This window comes from Rhineura floridana, chromosome 13 (genome assembly GCF_030035675.1).
Source record: "Rhineura floridana isolate rRhiFlo1 chromosome 13, rRhiFlo1.hap2, whole genome shotgun sequence".
NCBI lineage: Eukaryota > Metazoa > Chordata > Lepidosauria > Squamata > Rhineuridae > Rhineura > Rhineura floridana.
The window spans coordinates 11,550,229-11,575,801 of NC_084492.1; the positions used below are offsets into that span (position 1 = coordinate 11,550,229).

General features: G+C 43.9%; 1 protein-coding gene across 6 annotated transcripts in view; it reads left to right on the forward strand.

The window, feature by feature from the left end:
* Positions 1-25,573, forward strand: part of SLC12A4 (solute carrier family 12 member 4) — a 162,998-nt gene that overhangs the window by 78,278 nt on the left and 59,147 nt on the right. The window lies entirely within an intron of this gene.

Sequence of the window (25,573 nt, forward strand, 5' to 3'; positions counted from 1 at the left end):
GTTGAGATTTATGTGAGCATACGCTTTATGGGACTGCAAATTGTTTGTTTTATCTGGCTCAGTGCTGTTCTGCTTTGAGTGGCAATGGATCCCCAAGGATCTCCAGGTAGGGCAGGAAAAGGCTTCTGTCTGAAACCCTGGAGACCTGCTGCCGGTCAGTGTAGGCAGTACTGAGCTAGATGGACCAATGGTCTGACTTGGTATGAGGCAGCTTCCTGTGTTTCTAGGTCTCAGTCAGAGTTTCAATCTCTCCTGAGTCTGTGTTGGCACAAAAATCTGTTCCACTCTTCAGGCATCCATATCTCCTCATGTCTTGAGGTGAGATCACAAACTTCCTAAAGACTTGTGGGGAATTACATCTTCAGCAGTGATTTTATGTCAGTTTCACCCTCCTCTGCCAAATTTAATTGCTGGTGTGGTAGCAGCCTCTCTCTCCGCCCTTCCTGCCTGCGCCCGGTAGATCTGCATTAAAATACTGCATTGAAAAGGCAGTTCAGAAGTTTTGTACACAGTGCAATTCGTTTAAATAACAATGTGGACTCTGCATTTTTTTTAGAAATTAGGGACTCCCAAAGAGAGGGACTTGGATCTGATAGAGCCCTTCAGCACACAGAAATGGAAGAGGGAACCCATTTTCATTTCTCTCCCTCTGTGCCACACCTGAGTACTGTTTCAGAGACTACACCCAACCCTCTGGGGCAAATTTTGGGGGTGCAGGATGAAGTGGGAGCCCAGGCTCAAGAGCCCCTCATTCCATAATCCACCCCATTCACTTAAGTGCTGGGGTGTGTTGTAAATAACACTGCTGTTTACCCAAGTGTTTCTCTTTAAATTACATAAACTTGTTCTTTTTTCTTTTCTTTAAAGTTTAAACTCTCTAATCTCAGGCAGCTGTTTGCTTTTCCTCTGGTGGCTGTTCACGCTCTGTGGCCTGTAAAGAGGAAGAGGGCTTTAAAATACCTAGATAGGCAGAGAGTGGGAATCAGATATAAAATCACTGTGTAAATAACTTGGGGCATGAGCATGCCATGGTGTGTAGTCAGTCAGATACGGAGGCTCTGCAAACATGCAAATGCACCATGCACTGTACTGGCATATTTGCCAGTGATGGCCATGCGAAGTAAGGACACCCTGTCTCCCTCCCTACTAGGGATTGGGGCAGAAATTCAATTTAGTTCACATTTACAGATGAACTTACCTAATTCACATTTTACCGAACAAAACGGGTACTGAAACCGCAACCGTCCTTTGAAATGAGCAGTTTTCTGAATTTTGCAATGCACTTCTCCTGCCGAGTAATGTCTACAACAATGCATATACTGGCATAAAGGGTGCATAGAAATGAATGCATTATTGAAAGCATCACACAAAAATGCATTATATTGCCTGGCAAAAATGTGGACATTAGGGGAAATGACATACAGAAGTTATGTACGTTAGGAGAAATTTGCACTAAAATGCTGGTAAATTTTCATGAGGATGTTAAAAAAAATAAATCCCCAAACTGATGCAGAAATGTGGAGAACTGAACTCAAGATCACGGTGTAGTCGTCTGGGGTTGTGAGGGGGGTACAGACCTCTTACTTTTTTTTGGAAGTGGGATCCCAGCAGAGTTGCTATGTCTGACTTCCTGCGGGCCAATCAGCATAAAAGGGGAGCTTGTTAGCCTCTGAGAAGAGTCTTCTGGAAGTTGTCTTTGGCCTGTAGAGGAAGAGGGCTTTAAAATACCTAGATAGGCAGAGAGTGGGAATCAGATACAAAATCACTGTGTAAATAACTTGGGGCATGAGGATACACCTTCATCCTGTGTTCATCATTCAACAGAACTCTAAGCAAAGTAAGAGGCTGAAAGCTCATTTTATTGTGTACTCTTAGTAGGGAGGATGGCTGTGGGGGGTGGGGGAGGCAAGGCTATCACGAAGGGGCCCTGTGTTTCTGAATTTGCCACTACACCACTGTATTCACTCATCCCTCCTTCCTAGACACACTCCCAGCTGTCCACTGTTCACATTCTTTGCCCTTGCATGCAAACAATGCACGAAGGATCTATAGCTGAATCGCATCAGTCAGGCGTTAGTGCATGTTAAGAGAGGGCATGCGAGTGGGCTTCCATTGCTCTGGAGGCTACAGGGCAATGGAAGAAGTGTAGATAAGCTGGACTACAGATACTAGAGTGATGCAGTGTTGCTGAAATGTTTGCACATAGGTCTCATGTCCATTTTGTCTCACATGTGGTAGCGGGCACACTTACGGTCCCGATGTCTTGAACAATATTTTTGACCAGGGACAGGGTGAACAGGCCCTTAATGTCCATCCGTCACATCTGGAGATGTTCTCCAGTAGTAGATCAAGCAGTGAACTAAAAGTGGGGTAACCTCAGTTTAGGTCCCCATATTAGTGACAACGTTTGTCGGGCCAGTCGCTGCCTTCATCGTTTACCTCAAAGGTTTGTTGTGGGAGAAACCACATATTGGTTGACTTGATGTCAAAATCAGGATGAATATTTAATGCAGACATGCTGCAGACCACCTGAATGAACATAGGAAGCTGCCTTATACTGAGTCAGGTAGTCGCTCTGTAGGATTTCAGACAGGATTCCCTCTTAGCCCTACTTGGAGATGTTGGGGATTGAACTTGGGACCTTTTGTACCACAGAGCCACGGCTCTTGGACTGCTGGTAGTCTATGGACCACAGTGCATGCAGAAGATTCCCTGTTCATGTCCTAGCAGTTGGACAGTTATAGGATCTTAGGTGGCCAGAAGACCCTTCACTACCAGATGACCTAGAGAGCTGTTGCCAATCAAATGGAAAAACACTGAGCTAGATGCACAAATAGGCTGTAAGGATGCTAGCTGCCAGATCAAAGCGTTTCCATTAACCGAACCTGGAGGGGGAACGGGTTGTTCTGCCAATCAGTTGCGAAATCTCTTTGTAGCTGAATTTTTAAAAAACCACTTAAGCTGCTCCCACCAGGTTTTACAGTAAAAATGTGTGGCACTTGACTGCAGCCATGTGCCCCCGTTTTCAGAAGAGAGAGGTGGAGATGCACTGGAACTGGCAGAACAGTGAGTGTGTCTCTACCCACAGTGCAGAGCAGCTTCGTATTTCTGCCTGAGCCAATCAGGTTTGAGGTTGGCATGGATGAGCCTGCCAGGGTTCCAAAGCGTTCTGTGGCAGTTGCGGAGCGTGAATCAGCTACGGTTGGTTTTTCAGAGATTCAGGAGATCAAATGAGATACTAAATCTCTGGATAAGTTGGATGTGTTGCTTTTAATAAGGTTAATTTCATAAGCCTTCCAAAAGTGCTCTCAGTTTTGCTCATGGACCATCTCTGAAGACAGATGAGGCTTTGTCTCTACTTGCTAGATCTTCAAAGATCAACCCTTCTGGGTGCGTCCACATCTAACATTTATTTTTCCCAGGGGGATTTATCTCCCCGATTTATACCAATGTGCTTTGTGCTTCATTTGCTCCTTTTTAATTATTGCCCTCCCGAGCAAGGTACGATTTCACCTCCTGCCCTCTTGGAGTCTGAAGTGGTGCGGTCCAATCAGATCTACCCAACATGTGATTTTTCTATGCTAGAAATTTTAAGAGTACTATACTGCTTTAGCAAGTGAAGGTTTGAACTGGCTGTAAGTGTATCTGTGAACATCCCAGGAAAAGGGACATGGCCAGAGCTGTGCACTCTGCACATGCATACGTGTGGGTGGGTGTCTGTGCATGTACACACATGTGTGCTCACGCCCACACAACCACTCTGCCCAGGCAGCCCAGATATTGTGCCAAGATGAGATGAATTCTGCAGCTTGTAAAATATGCAGATTAAGTGCATTTAGATTGTTTTGTATAATTTTGCAGTTTTTACTGTTTTGTATCATTCTGGTTTGGATATTCATGGGAGGGGTTAGGACACAGAAGCCTTGCTAAAAGCATTCTTCATCAGTCTCTGCGGCTTCTGAGATTTCAGTAGGCATTGCCCTCAGATTTTCAAACACATTCTTAACCAAAGGGGCTGGGAACTCGTTTTTGAAAATGTACATTTTAAAAAAATATTCTCAGTAAGTAGATTCTGCATCCACTGCACCACAGTCCGTGGATCAGCAAAATTGTGGCTTACGCACAGCCCTGGAAATGCCCTAATCCGATAATCAATTATATCTTATTGCACATCCAGGCTCCTTCTAGGAGGAAGGGTGGGATGTAAATTTAATAAAATAAATAAATAAACAAAATCTTTCACAAGGACTGCAGGGAGCCGTCATTTTTTGGCTGCCTTTGGTAGCCAAGTCAAACTTGTGGTTGTCAGGACCCTGCCCTTCTCTAATGTCACTTTCCACTTTGCCTCCACGAGGGAACAGGGACAATCTCCTCCCCACCCCAGCTCCAAGTTTGGAAACGGAGTTGGGGAAGGACCATAACTTAGTGGCAGAGCATCTGCCCTGCAGCCAGAAGTCCTGAGTTCAACCCTCAACATCTCCAGACATGGCTGGGTGAGGTTCCCTGTTTGAAAGAAACCGTGGACAGCTGCTGCTGCTGCTAGTCTGTGGCAATATTGAGCCAAATGAACCAATGGTCTGATTATTTATAAGACTGCTTCTTCTGTTGCTGGATGCTGGGTTGAATGTTGTAGGGCTGGGGCAGGCAAAAATAGATAGGATTGCACCATAGATTGATTACAAAGCGAGGGAGTGAGACTGCCACTTTGAATGTGATTTTTGTCTGTGCCAATTCAACTGTGGCAAAGCGGCATTAGGTGTCCTGCAGAAAGATGTGTATCTTCTGGTGGCTTTTGTTTGTTGATCTGAAACCGCTAATAAGGAAGGATGTCATTGAGCCAGTTTGGGAGCGTGCCATTGTTGGTTTTGCCTTCATGCTTGATTGCCAAGTGTATAAATTCTTTGGATGGAGTTTGTGGAGACAGTGATGTTAACAGAGCCAGATATAATGCCTCCAAGACATAGGGGGTTGGTCTTTTCAATCCAGTGATCAAATAGGTTCTTCTGATACCCATGTCTTTTAACTGATTTTTTTTTTAATCAACCCAAATTATGGCTTAGGGATCACTAAAGGAATAATTCCTAGAACATGGTATGTATCATCGGTCTGTCAACTCTTGATTTTGGAGGTAGAGCTTTTGGATACTTGGAGCTGAAATGCATCAGAAGTTTGGAAAATTCATCTGGAGGCTTGCTGAGCTTGTGGGATCTACTCGGTTTTTGAGTGCAATCCTGAGATCCTTTATTCAGAGTCAGGTGATAAATAATGGCAGGGAATGCAGTGTCAAATGCAAAATAGCGACTTGGGGCAAGGCATTTTTAAGTAATAGTTGTGTGTCCAAATGGATGCCCAATCCTTGCTTTTGGACACCCAGTGGACACAAATGGACACATAAAATTTAATCAATAAACCAAGAACCCAAATTCAGATTGGAAGCCACAGGAACACTGACTAGAGATATGACATTTTAGTGAAATTGAATAGGGGCACATTACACAATAATTCTTACGATTTTTACAAACCAGCAGCCTTCCTGAAAAACGGAGCAAAATCTTTCTCCTTGTACAAGGTGATGTTTGGTTCCCTGTATCAATGTTCTTTTTTTCTGTTTGTAAGGATTCTGCTACAGCAGGGCATTGATCATAAGCATCAGTTTTTAATTTTAATTTGCTTTTTAATTCATATATTTACTGGTGGGTGGATGGGAGGCTAGTTAGAATTTTGCTAGGCTAGTCGCTTCCTGTTGTTGTTTTAGTCTGAACCACTTTCACCTCGATCCAAATGTCAGGCCTTGTACATGGTAGAGAGGCTTCTGCGTGCAAGACATCTGAATGAAAAAATGGACACTCAGTAGCAGTTCCTTTAAAAAATGCCCTGACTTAGGGGGGTGGGGTGGAGTCAATTATCCGCTGCACACCATGAACAGGAATACAAGTACAGAACAACATCTGAGTTCCCACAAATCAGAGATTCTAACATAACATTACAAAGCTGGCCAGCCAAACTGAATGAACACTGTGAGTGTGAGTATGGTTGGCGATGGATACACTCCTAAGTATCGTAATGCCCTTGAACACAGCTGTGATCTGGCCGCATTTGGGGAAGGGCTGTAGCTTGGTGGCAGAGCATCTGCCTTGTGTGCAGAAGGTCCCAGGTTCAATCCCCGGCGTCTCCAGGTAGGGCTGGGAGGAGCCTCCTGCCTGAAACCCTGGAGAGCCGCTGCCAGTCAGTGCAGACAGTACTGAGGTAGATGGACCAGTGGTCTGGCTCGGTGGAAGGCAGCTTCCTAGGTTCCTGTTTCCAACTGTGTAGGGCTCTGGTCTCCCCTCTCCCCCTTTTTAGAGCTGGGGAAGACATAGAAAAAGTCAAGCAGAATGATTTTTGGAGGAAAAGATGGCCAAAGTGTTTTGGGTAACACAGGTGAGGCTTATAAAACTGTGCGAAAAAATGGATGCTTGGCCCCATCATGAGGAACTGTCATGGAAGGCCCTCTGATTGGTACTTACCATATTTTTTGGCTGATACCAATAAGTTAGCCACAGAACAGGTAGCCATGTTCTTCTACCCTGCCCAAAGGAGTCCCAAGAGGATTCTTTTTTCTTAAGTATAACTCCTTTTACGTCTTTTTTTTTGTATTGTTGTATTTTAAATAGTTTGATGTTTTATCAATTATGCATTTTATTTATTTTCATGGGTTTGTGATTGCATAACAATAAACCTGAACTTGATAAAGGGTGAGATTCAGTTGCAGCAGCCAGCTAGCACAATGGCTGTTCCATTGAGGGGAGCCCTGTTCTTAATGTGGCATCTGAGACATGGATTTTTAGGACACACCCAATTTTGGGATTTTAGGTTGTTCGTAAATGGTTTTTAATAGGGATGGGATCTGCATTTCATGCTGGTTCGATTTTTGCTCTGTGGGACTTCCTTCTGGTATTACTTTTTCATGGACCGATGTTTGCTGTTTGCTACAAATACCCATTTGTTTATTTCTCCACAAAAATATATTAATATCGATCTGTTTAAAAATATCAATTTTTTCATAGAATTGTTAAAAATATAAATATTTTAAATGAAATGTCAATATTTTGAGGAAAATATCAATATAAATAACTATTTTGAAGAAAATATCAATATTAATATTGTTATTTTGAGGAAAATATCAATATTTTTGAGGTGAATTTTTTTTGAAAAAAATCTGCTTCAGCTGTGAAAAACCACTAGAAAAAACTCAATCCATGCGGACAACCCCCCCCAATAAATAGGAAATCTGATGTCAAATTTGAATTTTGCAGAAGTCGAGCACATCCCTAGTTTTTAATGTTGTATTTTAAAATGGTTGTAACCCACCCTGGGACCCTTGGGTTGAAGGGCATGTCGATGATGATGATGATAAATGTACCACAACAGCTGAATCCAGTGGGCTGGCAGAAGGATTGCACAATGTTGGCGTATCCTGTGCTGCTTTGTACTGTTATGGTAGGTCAGCTCACAGAACGGAAATGGCTTGAGCAACAAGGCCAACTCTCCCGCTTCTTGCACTAAACTTATGTGTGCCATCAACAAAGATGACGGCAGGATTATCAGCCCCTTAGAGAAGCTTCCACTGCCAACTTGGTTGATGGCAGCTACCTGCGCTCCCAGCGTGCAGGGCATTTACAGAAACACAGAGGAGGTGGATGGAGCGGTCCCGCATGATCTTTGGGGTGGGGCTGAGAACGGTGGGCCCGGGGCAGGCTGATGCCCAAGGGCCCAGTCATGCCTGGCGCCAGCCCTGTTCAGAAGCATTCTCCCTCTGACCATGGAGACAGAGCATAGCCATCATGGTTAGTAGCATTGATAGCCTTATTCACCATGTATTTGTCTAAACCTCTTTTAAAGCCATTTAAGTTGGCGGCCATAGTTTTAACTATGTGCTGTGTGAAGAAGTGCTTTATATTTGTGTTATATTGTATATTTTTAAAATCTGTTTTATATTGTATGTTTTTTAATATGTTGTAAGTTACCTAGAGGCCATTGGGTATGAAGCAACCAACAAATGACATTATTATTATTACTATTACTATTGCTATTATTATTTAATAATAATAATAATAATAATAATAATAGAAACTTTCTTTTCTCTGTCCTGAATCCTCCGACCTCTTACCTGCCTTTTCTCTAAACTAAAAAGTCCCAAATGCTGCAAACCTTTCCCTTGATCCCTCTCCTTGATCAGTTTGGTTGCCTTTTTCTGAATTGTTTCCAACAGTGCAATAGAGCCCTGTCTGGAAATGCCAGAGGTAGAACCTGGGACTTTCTATCTGCGAAGCACGTGCGTCTGAGCTTCGGTCCTTCCTCAATCATGTGTGCCTCTGCAGTTTTTCCCAAGAACTATGGAAAATATATAGTATTGTACATCTTGGAGGTGGGGGCAGATTTTGAGAAGGAAAATGGAAAAAGAGCAACTACCATCTTGCTTCTCTGGTCATGCTTGACACTCTCCCGTGGATGCTTTTCTGTTTTCTTTTTCAAATGTCTGGAGAAAGCTGAGTGCAATTGCTTCTGTTGGCGAATTTGGTCTTATAAGGACTGCCTAGTAAGTTAATTACCGTAGTGAAATTTGAACTCTGGACCTTCTGATTCACAGCTTGGTCCCATTACCTCTCCCAGCAGCGGTCACTAGCGCTGCAGTAGCCCTCTGTTGCTACTACTACACACATACAAGAAGGAAAATGCTACCTGATTACCTTTTAATGAACAGCTTAAGCCTGGCTTGTTTGCAGCGATGAAACCCCACGCTAAGTGGAGATTAAGGCCCTTTGCTGATCTCTTGGCCAGCAGAAAAGCCTACTCTTTCATTAATACCTTAAAAAAAACCTTTGCACTTGTTATTTCCTTTTATAAGTGAATGTAACAGAATGGGGGACGCACAGCACAACAGCAGCATAAAAGCTGGTAGCGGTAAGTGCTTTCAAAGCGGTGTGTCCATGGGAGAAGTAGCGGGGGGGGGGACTCCTACAGATGGAATGAAGAAGATCTTAAATGTTGGTGCTTTTGATGATTGAAATGTGTTCTAGCTTTATTTGCAGCCTGGCCAAGCAAATAGTGCGTCTACCGCAGAGGCTTACAAGGAGAACAGTGGCTGAACATCTGCTTTTCGTGCAGAAGGTTCCAGGTTCAATACCCATCATCTCCAGGGCAGGGCTGGGAGAGATCACCTACCTTTAATCCTGGAGACTTGCTGCTGCCAGTCAGTGTAGGCAATACTGAGCAAGACTGATCGATGGTCTGACTTGATATAAGGCAGCTTCCTATTGATTCACGATGCTTATTCGTGGCTGGGACTAGCTGGGTTTTTGTTTTTAATTCTCTGCACGCAGCATGCACTGTAGTTTTTAAACAGGATTTGTTCGCAGCCTTCCTTGATGCTTTCCTTAGTTTCAGTGAGCTGTTGGAGAAATCCTGTACTGTGCTATCTTATACATGTTTACACAGGAACAAGACCCTTTGTGTTCAGTGAGACTTACTCCCATGTAAGTGTGTATAGGCATGCAGTTTATGGTCTCATCTGCACTACACATTTAAAGAAATATCATACCACTTTAAACAGCCGTGGCTTCCCTCGAAGAATCCTGGGATCTGTAGTTTTTTTAAATGGTGCTGAGAGTTGTTTGGAGATCCCATTCCCTTCACAGAGCTACAATTTCCAGAGTTCCCTAGGAAGAGGAATTGATTGTTAAACCTCTTTGGAAATTGTAACTCTGTGAGGGAAATAGGGGTCTCCTAACAACCCTTAAACTATAGATTCCAAGAATCCTTGGGGGGAGCCATGGCTGTTTAAAGTGGTATCGTTATATATAGTGCAGATGGGACCTCCGTCAGTTACGTAATGTTCTTCTGCTTGGCTTTTTGCCAGCACTGACCATGTAATCTGATTGGAGTTCCCAGTGGACACCTCAGACAAAGGGGTGGTATTCTATGTACACAGAAAGATGTTCATTACCCATTTCCTTCATGGAGAGGGTAGATATTTTACTTGTGATTTTGGATGTTATTCAATGTTGATCCAACTCAGAACCGACCCGTTGAACTTAATGGATATGACTAACTTTGGGCAGATCCACACCATACATTTGAAGCATTCCAGTGCACATTTAAAGCACATGACTATACCCAAAGATTCTGGAAACTGTAGTTTTCCGTTCACAGAGTTGCAAATTCCCAGCATCCAACTACAGTTCACAGGATCCTTTGGAGGAAGTCACATGCTTTAAATGTGAGTTGGATGCACTTTAAATGTTCGGTGCAGACCTGCCCTTAAGGTCATTAATGTGAAAGAGGCTAGTCTGAGTAGGACTTAGTTGAAGATCACCCTTTCTGTTTTTTGCTCGGACTTCAGTGCATTACGTTGGCACATTTACCTCTTGCGAGCTCCCAGCATCTGTCATGCCCCTTGTGACTCCACATCTCAGAAGGCCAGGGCAGGCATGTCATAAGGTCAGCTCAAGTGGCAGCAGGGATGTCAGGATAGGACTTTGGGGCAGACATCCAAGGCTGCACTCTGCAGAATGAGCAGGTGGAAGTTATATACCTTACATGCTAAAACAGGGGTCCATGGTTCCCTAGGGGGTCCATGGATGGCCTTCAGGGGGTCCTTGAACCAGGCTCATTTGTGTTTGTGTTTATGTGCATTTTTCTGTGGAGGGGGTCCATAGCTGTCATCAGATTCTCAAAGGGGTCCCGTCACCCAAAAAAGGTTAAGAACTGCTGGGCTAAAGCAGTGATGGGGAACCTCTTTTGTCATAAATGGCATCAAGTGTGAAGCAAGTAAAAGGGGGGTTCAGGCACTGCAGATCAGTTGAGTGTCCCCACTTGCAAAGCACTGACCACAGGGATTTGCAAGCGTTGCCAGTCAGCTGTTCATGGGCCCTTGCAGAGGGCTGTGCCTTTGCCCATGGGGTTTGATTTCAGACAGTGCAGGGAAAGGAAAAGTGACCTGTCCAACCTGTCCTGCAAGGAATAGAGTGGTGGCTAAGGCTGGCTGGATCCAATTCCCAACCCCTGATCTAAAAGAGCACTTCTCCCCCCCCCCCCCAGTAAGGTCATTAAGGCCAGAGTCTAAAATTACCTGACTTCCTTCACGTGAACAAAAGTATGCCTAGGTACTTCTGTAAGGATTGTTCAGGACTACTGAACTTCAGGCCCATAGCCAACCTAAAAGGTTTTTTTTGGGGGGGGGGAGATTGGGAGGATTTTTTTCTATAATAAATGTAATTATTTATTTTTGTTAAAAAAAAAAATCAGGGAGCAGCTGTGATGCGTCCTTCCCTGGCTCTCCCTGTCAGGTTCCTCCCTGCTCGTGGTTACTGCCTGTCTCTAGGCACCACCAGGGACTCCACCAGTCCAGACCGCACTCTCTTATGGTTTCTCTCCCCGCTCTAGCACAGATCTCAACAGATCCCCCTGCTAGGCAACCACCAGTCACGTCCCAATACTAGTATTCCCAGAGACTCTGAATACTGGTATTGTTATTCTCTTCACCGCTGCCACCATTTGTTACAGTTCCCCTTCAGCCTTGGTCATTACCTTACCCTCCCTTCTGGTCTGTGAAACCTCAGCCAAGGATCAGGCCTTCGGTAAACCAAATTAAGTATTTATTACAGATAACAAAGCTAACAAGATTAACAAGATTCACCACCTCACATTCACCCAGATTTACCTGTCATCCTTTCATTTATACTGTCAGCTATTTTAAACATTCAGCCAATCATCATCAAGCATTCCTGAGCTAGATTAGTTGTAATGTTTTAACTGATGTTTTGATGCTAGTTTTAAATTGATGAATATGGTTATTTATTGTAGTGTGTAATGTATTTATTGAATTGTATATTGTATTTGTTGCTGCTGTAAGTCGCCTAGAGTGTCCAAAAATTGGACAGATAGGCGACTAACAAATTAAAGTTTATTATTATTTATTATTATTATTCTATTGCCTATTCACTCCCCCTCCTCTTTCACTACTTACCATGTATACTCTAAACAACCAGCACTTACCATATATACACTAATATATAGGAACATCACATTTCCCCCCCCTTAAACAACGGCAGAGTATTATTCCTGTTCCAGGATTTATACGTCGCGTTAACAAATAAAAGTCTCTATGGGGAAAATGTCTTTCTTTGTTCCTCTGTCTGGTCACGTCACTGCAGTCCCAGCCGCTTGCCTGGAAAGTCCATCGGCCAGTACATTGTCCTTGCCTTTGATGAACTGGAAGTCCACTTGATAGTCCTGTAGGGCCCAGGACCACCTCTGCAGCATAGTGTTATGATTTTTCAGAGTCTGCAACCATAACAAGGCCCGATGATCCGTAGTCACTGTGAATCTTCGTCCCCACACGTATGGGGGCAACTTGTTCAGTCCCCACACGACCGCTAGGCACTCCTTCTGGACCGACGAATAGTTTTTCTCCCTCGGCGTCAGCTTGCGACTCAGGTACACCACTGGATGTCTGGTGCCTTCTCTCTCCTGTAGCAAGACGACTCCCAGCGCCAGGTCCGACGCATCTGTAGCCACGATGAATGGTTCCTCATAGTCTGGTGCTATTAATATGGGTCCTTGGCACAAGGCTTGCTTCAGTAGATCAAAAGCCTTCTGACATTCATCCGTCCATACCACACACTCAGAAAACTTCTTCTTGGTCAATTCATGCAAGGGGGTTGCTATTTCCCCAAAATTTCTCACAAACTTCCTATAAAATCCAGCCACACCCAGAAATGCCCTTACTCGTTTTTTGGTTAAGGGGATCGGCCACGCTTGTATTACCTCCACCTTGCTCCATAAGGGGGTGATTTTCCCACTCCCCACCTTATGTCCTAAATAGATTACTTCCTTTAGTCCAAACTGGCATTTCTTAGCTTTTATTGTGAGGCCTGCTTTTCTTAAGGCCTCCAATACTGTTGTCAGGTGTTGGACATGCTCAGGCACCGACTTGCTAAAAATGGCCACGTCATCGATATAGGCCACTGCAAAATCTGACATGCCTCGCAACACAGTATTGATTAGCCTCTGAAATGAACTTGGTGAGTTCCTTAGTCCCATGGGTAAGGTCACAAACTCATATAACCCATCTGGTGTACTGAAGGCAGTTTTGGCTCTGGATTGCTCGTCTAGTTCCATTTGCCAAAATCCTTTACAGAGATCTAGTGTAGAGATAATGGTTGCTGCCCCCAATAACTCTAACATAGCGTCTACCCTAGGCATAGGATACGCATCTGGGACAGTAATTTTATTGATTAGCCGATAATCAATGCAAAACCTTGTCGTTCCATCTTTTTTCGGAACTAGGACAATACTTGAGGCCCAGGGACTGATGGATTCCCTGATCACTCCTAACTCCAGCATATCTTCCACCTCCTTTTTGATCTCATTCAAAACTTTCCCATTCACACGGTACGGAACAGATCTGATTGGGGCATGATCTCCAGTATCAATGGAATGTATAACTATACTGGTTCGGCCAGGTTTGTTGTTAAAGAGATTCCTATAGGTTTTCAAAACTCTCAGAATCTCTTCTTTTACTTCCTCCTCTACCTCCTCTGACCATTCCACTTGATCTACCCCTCCTTTGACTTTGCTTTCCTGTACCAAATCTGGAAGTTCAGGCCCACTTCCCTCAGGGAATAAGGTGACTTGCAACACCTTTGCATCCCTGGTATGGTAAGGCTTTAACATATTTACATGAACCACTTTGCTTTTGTTTAATTGGTCTGTGGTGATTACATATGTCACTGTGTCAAGCCTTTCTCTGATGGCATATGGTCCTTCCCAGTTAGCCTGTAATTTGTCATGTTTCCTGGGTATGAACGCCATAACCATATCTCCCACATTATACACACGTTCTCTGGCTGTTCTGTCATACCAGTAACTTTGCTTCTGCTGAGCTTGACTCAAATTCTCTTTCACCACTTCCATCATTTGTTTCACTGGTTCACATTTACCCCCTCTCTCAGCAGGCATTCACAGTCCACATAAAATCCCATTCTCACACACAACTTGACTCCTCAGCTTGTCAGTGAAAGGAATCTGTTGGGTCAGCGCTTGTTCCTTTATCTGCTTCAGACTTATATCTTTATGCAGCTCTTCCCTGAATTGATCTGCTTCTTCCCCAGAGACCACTTGATACAGTTTGTCTTCTTCAGCAGGCCTGCTAGTGGTTGCTATGGTGACCTGAGGCTGGTTAACAGATTCCACCCTGTTTGTTTCAGCCCCCCTTAATATGGCTTCTTTTTCTCTGCCAATTTGCTGTCTGGTCACTACATATATTTTCCCCTGTGCCCCCATAACATCTCTTCCCAGTATTACTGGTTCTTGTTGCTGGGCATTAATACCAACTTTATATTGGCCCTTTCGGCCTCTCCATTCCATTTTCACTAGGGCCACAGGCAAACTCTCTGGTTGACCCCTCACTCCTTGGATATTCACCATTTCCTGAGGTAATATTTCTTCAGATTTTATTAAATCTGGCCTCAGTAATGTCTGAGCGGCACCAGTGTCAAGCAATGCCCAATAATTTGCCCCTTGTACACTCACTTCCTCTCTCAGACTTGAATCAAGGTCTGTTACTTCTGTCCAGTTTATCTGGCAAAACTGAACCTTTTTCGCTGCTTCTAAAGCCTTGGGCTCTGTTTTCACTGCCCTTGTCTGAGCAGGATTACTAATGGGGTTGGCAACCTCACATTGAAAACGTAGGTGCCCCGGTCTACCACATTTGTAGCATAATTTCTCCTCACTTTTAGGGTACACAGATCCACTCTGGGGTGTCCTGTGCCCTTCAGATTTTAATGGAGGACTCACTCGCTGTGGTACCACATCCCTTCTGCCAGCACTATATGGTCTGGGTTTAAACTCTCTTGATGTTTTCCCCACCCAGCCAGTTCTATTGGAGGTGAAGTGATCCGCCAACTCTGCGGCCTCCTGCACAGATGTAGGGGAACGGTCTTTGACCAGGAGCCTTATTTCTGGTGGTAACTGATGGTATAATTGATCCAGTATCATGAGGCTTTTCACCTCTTCCACTGACTGAGCTTTGGCACTACTCATCCACTTTCCAAATATATCCATCAACTTTGCTCCCAGTTCCACAAAAGACCTCCCTGTCTGTATCTGGCAATTTCTGAAAAGCCTTCTAAAATAATCAGGCCCCAGTCTGAACCTTTTGTATACTGCCTCTTTAAACTCAGCATAGGTGACGGGCCTGTCTGAGGGAAAATATTGGTATACCTCAGCCAATTCCCCTTTAATCAGATTTGATAAATACTGCATGTATTTATCTTCAGGTAGCCCCCACAACTGAGCTGCTTTTTCAAAGGTGCTGAGGTAAATTTGAGGATCTTGACCAGGCTCATAGACAGCAAAGTCCTTTGGAGTAATTTTTATTTTTGCTCCATCTCTCTCTTTCCTTGTCTCCTCAGAGTGAAATTTCTCTCTATCAAATTTTAACTTTTCTACTTGTAATTCAGCATCCACTGCTCGTTGCTTCTCCCTCTCCTGAAACCCCAATCTCATTTTCTCAGCTTCCATCCTCAATCTCTCAGCTTCCAACTCCCTCTGCTTGTCTTTTTCCTCAGCTTCCATCCTCAATCTCTCAGCTTCCAACTCCCTCTGCTTGTCTTTTTCCTCAGCTTCCATCTTCAATCTCTCAGCTTCCAACTCCCTCTGCTTGTCTTTTTCCTCAGCCTCCCATCTTAACTTCTCTCTCAAGTACTCTATATAAGCGGGATTGCTTAAATATCCTTCTGGGGTCTCTTCCCTGACAGGTTGTTTTTGCTGGGCAGTTGCAAATCCTATAAGTGCTACCCTCAATTCATCTACCCCTTTACCCTCATGAGGTAAATTGAATGTTATGCACTTCTCCACCAGCTCCTCTCTTTTCATTTTTATGTATTCAGCCATGGTGTTTGAGTTCACTCACTCTTTGCCACACACTCTTTGCCAGTCACTCTCACAAGAAATCTTGTTTTGTTATTTCTGTTTGCCACACAACTATTAGGGATTGTCTAGTATTCGTATCTCACTGCTACAGCCAACACCTGTGACGTAGTCTCCTTTGTCACCACGTGTCTTTGGGACTCTCTTTGGTTCGTATCTGGATTCTCTGTTGTTCGTATCCCACCGCTACTGACAACACATGTGATGCGTCCTTCCCTGGCTCTCCCTGTCAGGTTCCTACCTGCTCGTGGTTACTGCCTGTCTCTAGGCACCACCAGGGACTCCACCAGTCCGGACCGCTCTCTCTTATGATTTCTCTCCCCGCTCTAGCACAGATCTCGACAGATCCCCCTGCTAGGCAACCACCAGTAACGTCCCAATACTAGTATTCCCAGAGACTCTGAATACTGGTATTGTTATTCTCTTCACCGCTGCCACCATTTGTTACAGTTCCCCTTCAGCCTTGGTCATTACCTTACCCTCCCTTCTGGTCTGTGAAACCCCAGCCAAGGATCAGGCCTTTGGTAAACCAAATTAAGTATTTATTACAGATAACAAAGCTAACAAGATTAACAAGATTTCTTCTTAAGGCACATAAGCATATGGTTTTACTCAATACTAATCCGAACTCCACCTCCCTCCTTCTTCACGCTCTCCTGGCAAACAACTCTCTCAAACCCCACCAAGCAATCCACTCTTTCTCTTCTCCCCCCAGATTCCACAATTCACCACCTCACATTCACCCACATTTACCTGTCATCCTTTCATTTATACTGTCAGCCATTTTAAACATTCAGCCAATCATCAAGCATTCTATTGCCTATTCACTCCCCCTCCTCTTTCACTACTTACCATGTATACTCTAAACAACCAGCACTTACCATATATACACTAATATATAGGAACATCACAGCAGCCCCCCCAGCCCTTCCGTGGATATGGGTCTGCAGCACTTCTTCAGCATTCAGTCACACCTCTCATTTCCTTCCCACAAGGAGGAGAATGTTCAGTAGGATCAGATGAGGCAATCCCCGAATTCTCAGGTTGGAGTCAGGGAGGAGTTGAGGACTGGGCACCTACCTTGATATTTCAGGCCCTTGTGACTTCCGGGAAGGGTGACTTAGCCTGTGCCTGCTTTTGAGACGGGCTCCTGCCTCAAAAGAAGCTTATTCAGATATATCAGTCAGTTTTTTCTTTTTTTTTGACTGATTAAACTTCTCCCGGGTAGGGAGAAACGAAGAGATTAACCTCAAAGCCTATTTTTGTTGGGACGACCAGATCTCATTAATTTATGGGACGAGGTCCAGCCGACGAAGGTGGGACGGATTTTCAACAGCAAGCTCTATCTGATAAAGCGAACGTTCACCTTATCTTCTAAGAGAGAACGCACTAACAGGCAAGCACCCTTCTTTCTATATTTTTCTTTTACTTGACTTAAATTGTTGCTGTTTAAAAGAGATTTGCCAGATTGATCGGTTTTTGACATCTCACTGGGGAGCCATAACTTCTCTCTGCTACGCACTAATTAATAGCTTATCTCTGTTTTTGTTGCAAAAAGCTGTCCTGGATTTGCATTCTAAAGATATACACAGAAGAGGGATTTCTATTCCAGATTTTTATTTTGAAGAATATTATATTGTCTGAGACTACTCTCTTTTTGGTCTATTTTATTTTGACGAATCTGTTTTCTGACGACTGCCATTAATTGTTTCGATCCTGGGAACTGCATTTTGTTTACTTAACTATGGAGAGATAAGGCTGTCTGCTCTGTTTATACTGTGATGTCACCAAGTTTGGAGTATTAACCCAATTGTTGCTGAAATAAGAAGTGGTTTTCCTATATTTTTCTTTTAAAATGGCAATTAAGAAAGTGGCTGAGAATCTGGAAATAACTATGTTTCAGAAAATAATGGATGAGATTGAGATAACGAAACAAAACCTGCGACAGGGTTGTAAGGAGCTGAAAATTGAATTGAGTAAAATGACGCAGGAGATTAAAGATATAGGGGTCCCTGTGAGAGAGGTGACCCTGGAAGGGGTCCCTGTGAGAGAGGAGACCCCGGAGATTGGAACAAACGTGGAACAGGAAAAAGATTTGGAGTCTATGGACTTTAGAAATAAAATCTATTGTTTGGAGACACAGGAGATTAAAGACATAGGGGTCCTTGTGAGAGAGGAGACCCTGGAGACTGGAACAGGGGTCCCTGTGAGAGAGGAGACCCTGGAGACTGGAACAGGGGTCCCTGTGAGAGAGGAGACCCCGGAGATTGGAACAAACGTGGAACAGGAAAAAGATTTGGAGTCTATGGACTTTAGAAATAAAATCTATTGTTTGGAACTCAATGTTATCTCTGAAGAAATTAATGAAGATTCTAGAGATAAAGTTATCAATGGCATGGATAATCTTCTGGACTGGAATGATGTGATGGAGCCCAATATAGAGGAAATCTATGGAATTAACTGCAGCCATGTGACAATGGAAAAACTTTCAAGAGATGACCCAGTGTATTTTGAAAAAAAGAACAGAGATATGATTTTACAGCAGTATTTCAGCAACCTATTCAGAATGGATGGCAAGAAAATATTTGGGATAGAGGTAATTCCCATCAGACTCTTACTATATGACTATGGCTTTGACAGCAAGATTATTATGGAATACTGATAATGGAAGATTGGATACTGAAATTACTGGACTTAACAAGACTACTGAAGATGGAAGATGGAAAATGGAACTAATAGGGATAATAGAACAATGGCTACTGAAATTACTGAACCTAACAGATTCTGATGTGATGGATTAATTGAAATGTTTATTTTGACTATGGTTATGACAATAAGATTATCATAATTAGTAATGAGATGGGTTAATCGATATGCTTATCTGGAAAAAAAAAATTGATAGATATATTTCTTAAAGAATTGAAACCTCTCTTTGACTTTTTGTGGAAAGAATAAAGTAATGTTTATGAGATTTGATGATTAAGTAAGATAACTATTGGAGGAAAGTGATTTTATAATATGACTTAAGAGACAGGATTGTTATATATTATAGACTTATAACTGATCTGATCTTTGACAAATGGGAAGTCAATATTTTACTCTTTATTTTTTATTTTTATTTTTATTATTATTTTTTTTTTTGTTTAACTATTTTTGATTTTGTTTTTTGTCTTTGAATGTTTTATGATTTTGTCTTGTATGTTTTATGAAAATTTGAATAAAAATTATTGGAAAAAAAAAAAAAAGATATTTCAGGCCCTTGCTTTAATTGCCAGGTTGGGTCACCATCAGGTGAGAGAGAGAGAGAGACCCACGCAATCAGCCCCATCCATGTTTTTCTAGGACTCGGGTCTATATTCCAGCGCCTCACCATCAGCGCCACCATCGCTAGTGGTATGAGCTCATGAGGCCTTTGTAGAAATTCCTGTCCAAGAGGCATACTTGTCTTAGGTAGAGAACCACAAGGAAGACTGGTTTCTTGCAATGGCCTAAGGCTAAATACAACTGGAGCCACCCAATGTATGTGTGGCAGAGCGTCTGCTTTGCATGCAGAAGGCCCCAGGTTCAATCCCTGGCATCTCCAGGTAGGGCTGAGAGACAGCCCGGTCTGAAACGTTGGTGAGCTGCTGCCAGTCAGTGCAGGTGATACTGAGCTTGATGAATCAGCGGTCTGACTTTGTATGAGGCAGCTTCTTATTTTTGCACCATACTTCTCGCATGGCTATGTGAATGCATGTTTTCCATGCCAGCTATCTGTAGGAAACATATTGTGTGTGAAGTTGCTCTCTCTCTCTCTCTCTCTCTCTCTCTCTCTCTCTCTCTCTCTCTCTGTGTGTGTGTGTGTGTGTGTGTGTGTGTGTGTGTGTGTGTGTGTGAGAGAGAGAGAGAGAGAGAGAGAGAGAGAGAGAGAGAGAGAGAGAGAGAGATTTCCACTGCTGGATGCAGGGTTTGAGCGATCAAAGCCTCACTTAATATTTACATTTTGAAAACAAGGAGTTAGAAGCAGTTTGTTTTGCTGAGCCAAGGTAATTCCTCAAGAGGGCTAACTTGTTGAGACTTGCTGTTGGCATAGTTCAAATTACTGAGATAGGAGCCCAGGAATGCCTTTGGTTTAAAAAAAGAGAGAAAGAAAGGGGAGGGAGAGAGAATGCTGCCTTTAGCTCCAGCATGCTAATTGCTGTTGCCTTTTCCAACATTTGCAAAACTCCTTTTGCTTCTTGTGAAACATTGAGGGGAGAGGCTCCTAAGGGGAGGCTTCAGTAGAGGAGATATTTTGGCTACGGTGGCCTGCACTTGTCCTGTTGTAACAGTGTGGCACATAGGCGGGAGGGGGGCACAGCAGTCGTGCACTGCCTGGCACATTGCTCTCCACAAGGGCATTTCTCTCTAGTGTGATGTAACATCCCAGAGCTAGTTCTCACACATTTGTCTATCAGTTGATTTCTCTGTCTCAAGGCTTCGAGCATGGAATGTGGGAACAGTCTACATTGAAAAGCATTGCACATTGATACCCCAGGGATGCAAAACTTCTGTCTGTGGGGTCAGATCTGCGGCGGCTGGCTGATTCATACGTTCAAGTCACCTCTTGATGTTACAGGTCAGCCTTTGCCATCCTGACGGTCTCTAGATCTGCCTTTCCCAACCTTTGGGTCCCCAGATGTTGCTGGACTACAATTCCCATCATTCTTGACCATTGGCCATTCTGGCTGGGGCTGATGGGAGTTTTAGTCCAACAAAATCTGGGGACCCAAAGGTTGGAAAAGGGTGATCTAGATGTTTTGGACTCCCAATGCTATGGAAGTTGGAGCATGCTTGTCTGAACCTGCTGCAGTGATCGAGCCATAACAGGACTCACAGATGAGAACTTGTTTGCATGCATCCCGCTTTCATGGAATGTTGAGGCAGAGTGGGTGGAGCTACGGATGACAGAGCAAGTAGACTGTTGGGGCAGAGTGGGTGGAGCTACGGATGATGGAGCAAATGGGATGTTGGAGCAAAGTTGGTGGACCAACAACCCCAATATCCATGTGGCTGAATCTCCCCCCCCCCGCTCTATGAATGGTGTATGCTAATCACTGAGGTGAGGAGTGGGAGTGCAAGTCTTCCCTTACCACATGCAGATTCAGGTGTTTTAAATTATAGAGCAATGCTGTGAAACTAGGACCTGGATCATGGACTTCCAAGCTAGATAGTTCTTGCTGCAATTACAACTTAAAGTACAAAAATAAGGAAGATCCGTTTCCACAGTCTCTCTAGAATTTCCCCCCCCCCCCATATGATTCTGTTTGTGATCTATCCTTGGTTTCTGGGGACCTCCTCATTGTCCCTTGGCTAACTGAAGTATGGCTGGTGTGGACAAGGATCATAGAGTTGGAGGGGATTTATAGGGACGGTGTGGGGAACCTTTGGCCCTCTAGATGTTGCTGAAATATAATTCCCATCATCCCTGGCCATTAGCCATGCTTGCTTGGGGCTGATGGGAGTTGTAGTTCAGCAACATCCAGAAGGCCAAAGATTCCCCACACCTGTTGTAGGGCGTCCAGTGCCCTGTGCTAACTGATAATCTAGAGCTATGGAGCATGCCTCAGCAGGTGGCTGGCCAGCTTCTAGCTGAAGACCACCACCCTAGACTTGTTCGTCTTTTGTTACACAGAGGTCACCAAGCACCTTACCACCTATTTAAAAACATAAATGTAAATATAATATTAACACATAAATGGAAACACAGACACACACACGCAAGTCATAATAGCCGCAGGATTTGCTTAGAACAGTAAAAGCAAAACGAATGTAACAACTAACTAATGTTAGTTTAACATTAGTTCCATTGTTAAATAATTGCATTGTTAGCCTGCTCAATACGTTTTCTTCTAATAGTCATCCAAAATCTATTCTCTTGTACCTTAGAGCTAGTCCTCCAGCCCTCTAGAGCAGCAGAGAAGAGAGAGGGCCTTTTCAGTTGTGGCCCCTAGGCTATGGAGCAGCCTCCCTGTAGACGTTTCTCTGACCTTCTTTGTCCACTTTTAAACAGGCACTTAAGACTGCTTTATTTTGGCAGGCATTTTTAAGTCAAAGTCTGTCATGATATGTTTTTAGTCTGCTGGTGTTGATATGTTCTTTTTCCCCTGTTGATGTTCTTAACTGCTGTTTTCATATTCTGTTTAGGATTCTTTTCTTGTGTTTATATCTTTGTTTAAAAACAGCCCTGAATTTGTATAGGCTTGCTCTTTTCATAATAAAAATGCAGGACATAACAAGATAGAAAGAAATAATTAAAAAAAAGCTTCCTTGTCCTTGAATCCCTTGCTGCCAATAACCGAAGGAGATCATCATTGATCACCAAAGGAGATCATCATTACTTTCCAAGAGCTAGCAAGTGATTGGTTGAATCCTTTTTGTGTTCTTCCATCTCTGAGCTGTTCTTGATAGCAGCAGCATTGTCTGATGGAATCCACTTGCTTGCTGGCCCCCAGCAAATTACAATAGCCTTCTGGAGACCAGCATGGGGGGAAATGTTCAAAAGCTGTTGTTAAAATTATTTTTCCTTTAGGGGGGAAGCTCACGGCCACTGTCAAATGGGGCAGTGTCACGTAAAGCCACCTGGTCGCAACAGGACAACCATGGATAGCAGCTAAGCAAGGCTAGTCAACACCTTCCATGGCTTTTCCCTCTACTCTGCAGTGTTGGCATGGATGGGCCAACAGACTGGTAACAAGAAGTGTTCTTGGGCTTGTTTGCGTAGCTTCTGTTTGGATGCTATGCATCAGTTGAGCTCCCTAAAACATTTGTTGTTGTTGTTGTTGTTATGTGCCTTCAAGTCAATTTCAACTTACAGTGACCCTATGAATCAGTGACCTCCAGGAGCATCTGTCATGAACCACCCTGTTCAGATCTTGTAAGTTCAGGTCTGTGGCTTCCTTTATGGAATCCAAAAGAACATAAGAACATAAGAAGAGCCTGCTGGATCAGGCCAGTGGCCCATCTAGTCCAGCATCCTGTTCTCACAGTGGCCTACCAGGTGCCTGGGGGAAGCCCGCAAGCAGGACCCGAGTGCAAGAACACTCTCCCCTCCTGAGGCTTCCGGCAACTGGTTTTCAGAAGCATGCTGCCTCTGACTAGGGTGGCAGAGCACAGCCATCATGGCTAGTAGCCATTGATAGCCCTGTCCTCCATGAATTTGTCTAATCTTCTTTTAAAGCCATCCAAGCTGGTGGCCATTACTGCATCTTGTGGGAGCAAATTCCATAGTTTAACTATGCGCTGAGTAAAGAAGTACTTCCTTTTGTCTGTCCTGAATCTTCCAACATTCAGCTTCTTTGAATGTCCACGAGTTCTAGTATTATGAGAGAGGGAGAAGAACTTTTCTCTATCCACTTTCTTAATGCCATGCATAATTTTATACACTTCTATCATGTCTCCTCTGACCCGCCTTTTCTCTAAACTAAAACTAATCCATCCATCTCTTGTTTGGCCTTCCTCTTTTTCTACTCTCATCTGTTTTTCCCAGCATTATTGTCTTTTCTAGTGAAGCATGTCTTCTTATGTGTCCAAAGTATGATAACCTCAGTTTCATCATTTAGCTTCTAGTGATAGCTCTTGTTTAATTTGTTCTAACGCCCAATTATTTGTCTTTTTCGCAGTCCATGGTAAACTCCCTAAAACACTGACCTGCAGTCCTGCAAATGTTGGAAGATTAGAATAGGCAAAACAGCTCATAAACGATGGAATTCACGCCCACAAGAAGCAGCGATGGCCGCCCATTTGGATGGCTTTAAAAGAGGATTAGTCAAATTCAATGAGGATGAGGCTATCAATGACTACTTGCCATGATGGCTAAGTTCTTCCTCCGCTCTCAGAGGCATCTAGTTGGCCGCTAGGAGAACAGAGTGCTGGACTGAATGGTCCTCTGGCTTGATACAGCAAGGCTTTTCCACAACAGCCAACCAGATGCCTGTGGAAAGCCTGGAAACAGGACCTAGGTGCAATGGCACTCTCCCTCCTGCTGTTTCAGGCAACTGGTGTTCAGAAGCGTGCTGCCTTTGACCATGGAGGCAGAGCATAACCTTCACAGTTAGTTGCCACCGGTAGCTTTGTCCTCCATGTATTTGTCTAATCCGTTTTTAAAGCCACCCCAGTTGGTAGCTGTCATTGCTTCTTTGTTGTTGTTATATGCCTTCAGGTCGATTACGACTTATGGTGACCCTATGAATCTTTTTGGATATATTTATAGGGTTTTCAAGTATTCAGAGGTGGTTTACCATTGCCTTCCTCTAAGCCTACGGCACCTGGCATTTCCAGGCAGTCTCCCATCCAAGTACTAACCAGGCCTGACCCTGCTTAGCTTCCCAGGTCAGGCGAGATCGGGCATGTTCAGGGTAGTATTTACTGTGTCATTGCTTCTTGTGGGAGTGAATTCTATAGTTTATGTGCTGTGTGAAGAAGGACTATCGTTTGTATGTCCTGAATCTTCCAACGTTCAGCTTCACTGGATGTCTACGAGTTCTAGTGTTATGAGAGAGGGAGGAAAGCTTTTCTCTATCCACTTTCTCCACTTGCCTTTTCTCTAAACTGAAAAGCCAAATGTTAGGTTCAGATGTTGCTGGACTCCCAGCTCCTATCAGCCCAAGCCAGCATAGCCAATGGTAAAGAATGACAGGAGTTGTGGCTCATCAACATCTGAAGGCCCACAGGTTAGCCACCCCTACCATTTAAACATCAGTTTAGTCAATGAACTCATTTTTTTTCTCCCTCCCCCCTGCACCCCACCTTCAATTATTGCTCTGCTCATCAGCTTTCCTCTTGCTTGACTAACCAGAAGGAGCAGTCTCCCCTTGTTGGTGGTTTGGCAAAAAGCCTGCCGGGGGATTAGCCACCCAAAAAAGAAGAAAACCCTTCTCCTGCTTCATGCTGAAGAACAGGGATTGGTAGTGACTTCATTCATTTTGCAATTCGAAATGAAAGGAAAACAGGCGCCTTGCAAAAGCTTGATGCCCTCATGGGGCATCGATTGAACACAGAGGAGGGGAAGTCATTATTTGGGTTGTAAGCTTCTGGAAGCGGAGACCTGTTGTCTTGCATTGGGGCAGCATTAGGGCGAATAGGGCACTGCCCCACCAACCCCAGTCTGTAGCCAACCCCCAACTGCCTGCTTGTTTTGCTTGCATCCAGTCCATCAGTGGTCCTGGCTGTCAGCTTCCTCCTCCTTCATCTCAGTGTTGCCATTATAGAACTCAGCAGGGAGGAGGATGGAAGGGGGGAACTAGAATTGGTTGGCTCAGGCTATCATTGGCTCTGGCTCCATCAGTGTTGGCCTCTCTGCCTTCCACCCGCGCATCTTGATGGACACCAGCCATCGCTGCCACGAAGCTTTAGATTTCACTGGCTGCTGCAGGGTTAGGTCATCTTCTTTAATAGCTCATCTTTGGCAGGAAGTGGGGGGGAAAGTTACACTGTCAGGGTTGTATGGGTTTTGACTTTGCCTGATGGTCAGGAGCCGTATTTGGTGTCTGTGATGGATCAATGCCATGCAACTGTGCAGCTGGTAGTTAGTTTTTCAGAGGTGTTTTTTGTCTGTTCCGTGGAAGGACTGAGCTGAATGTGT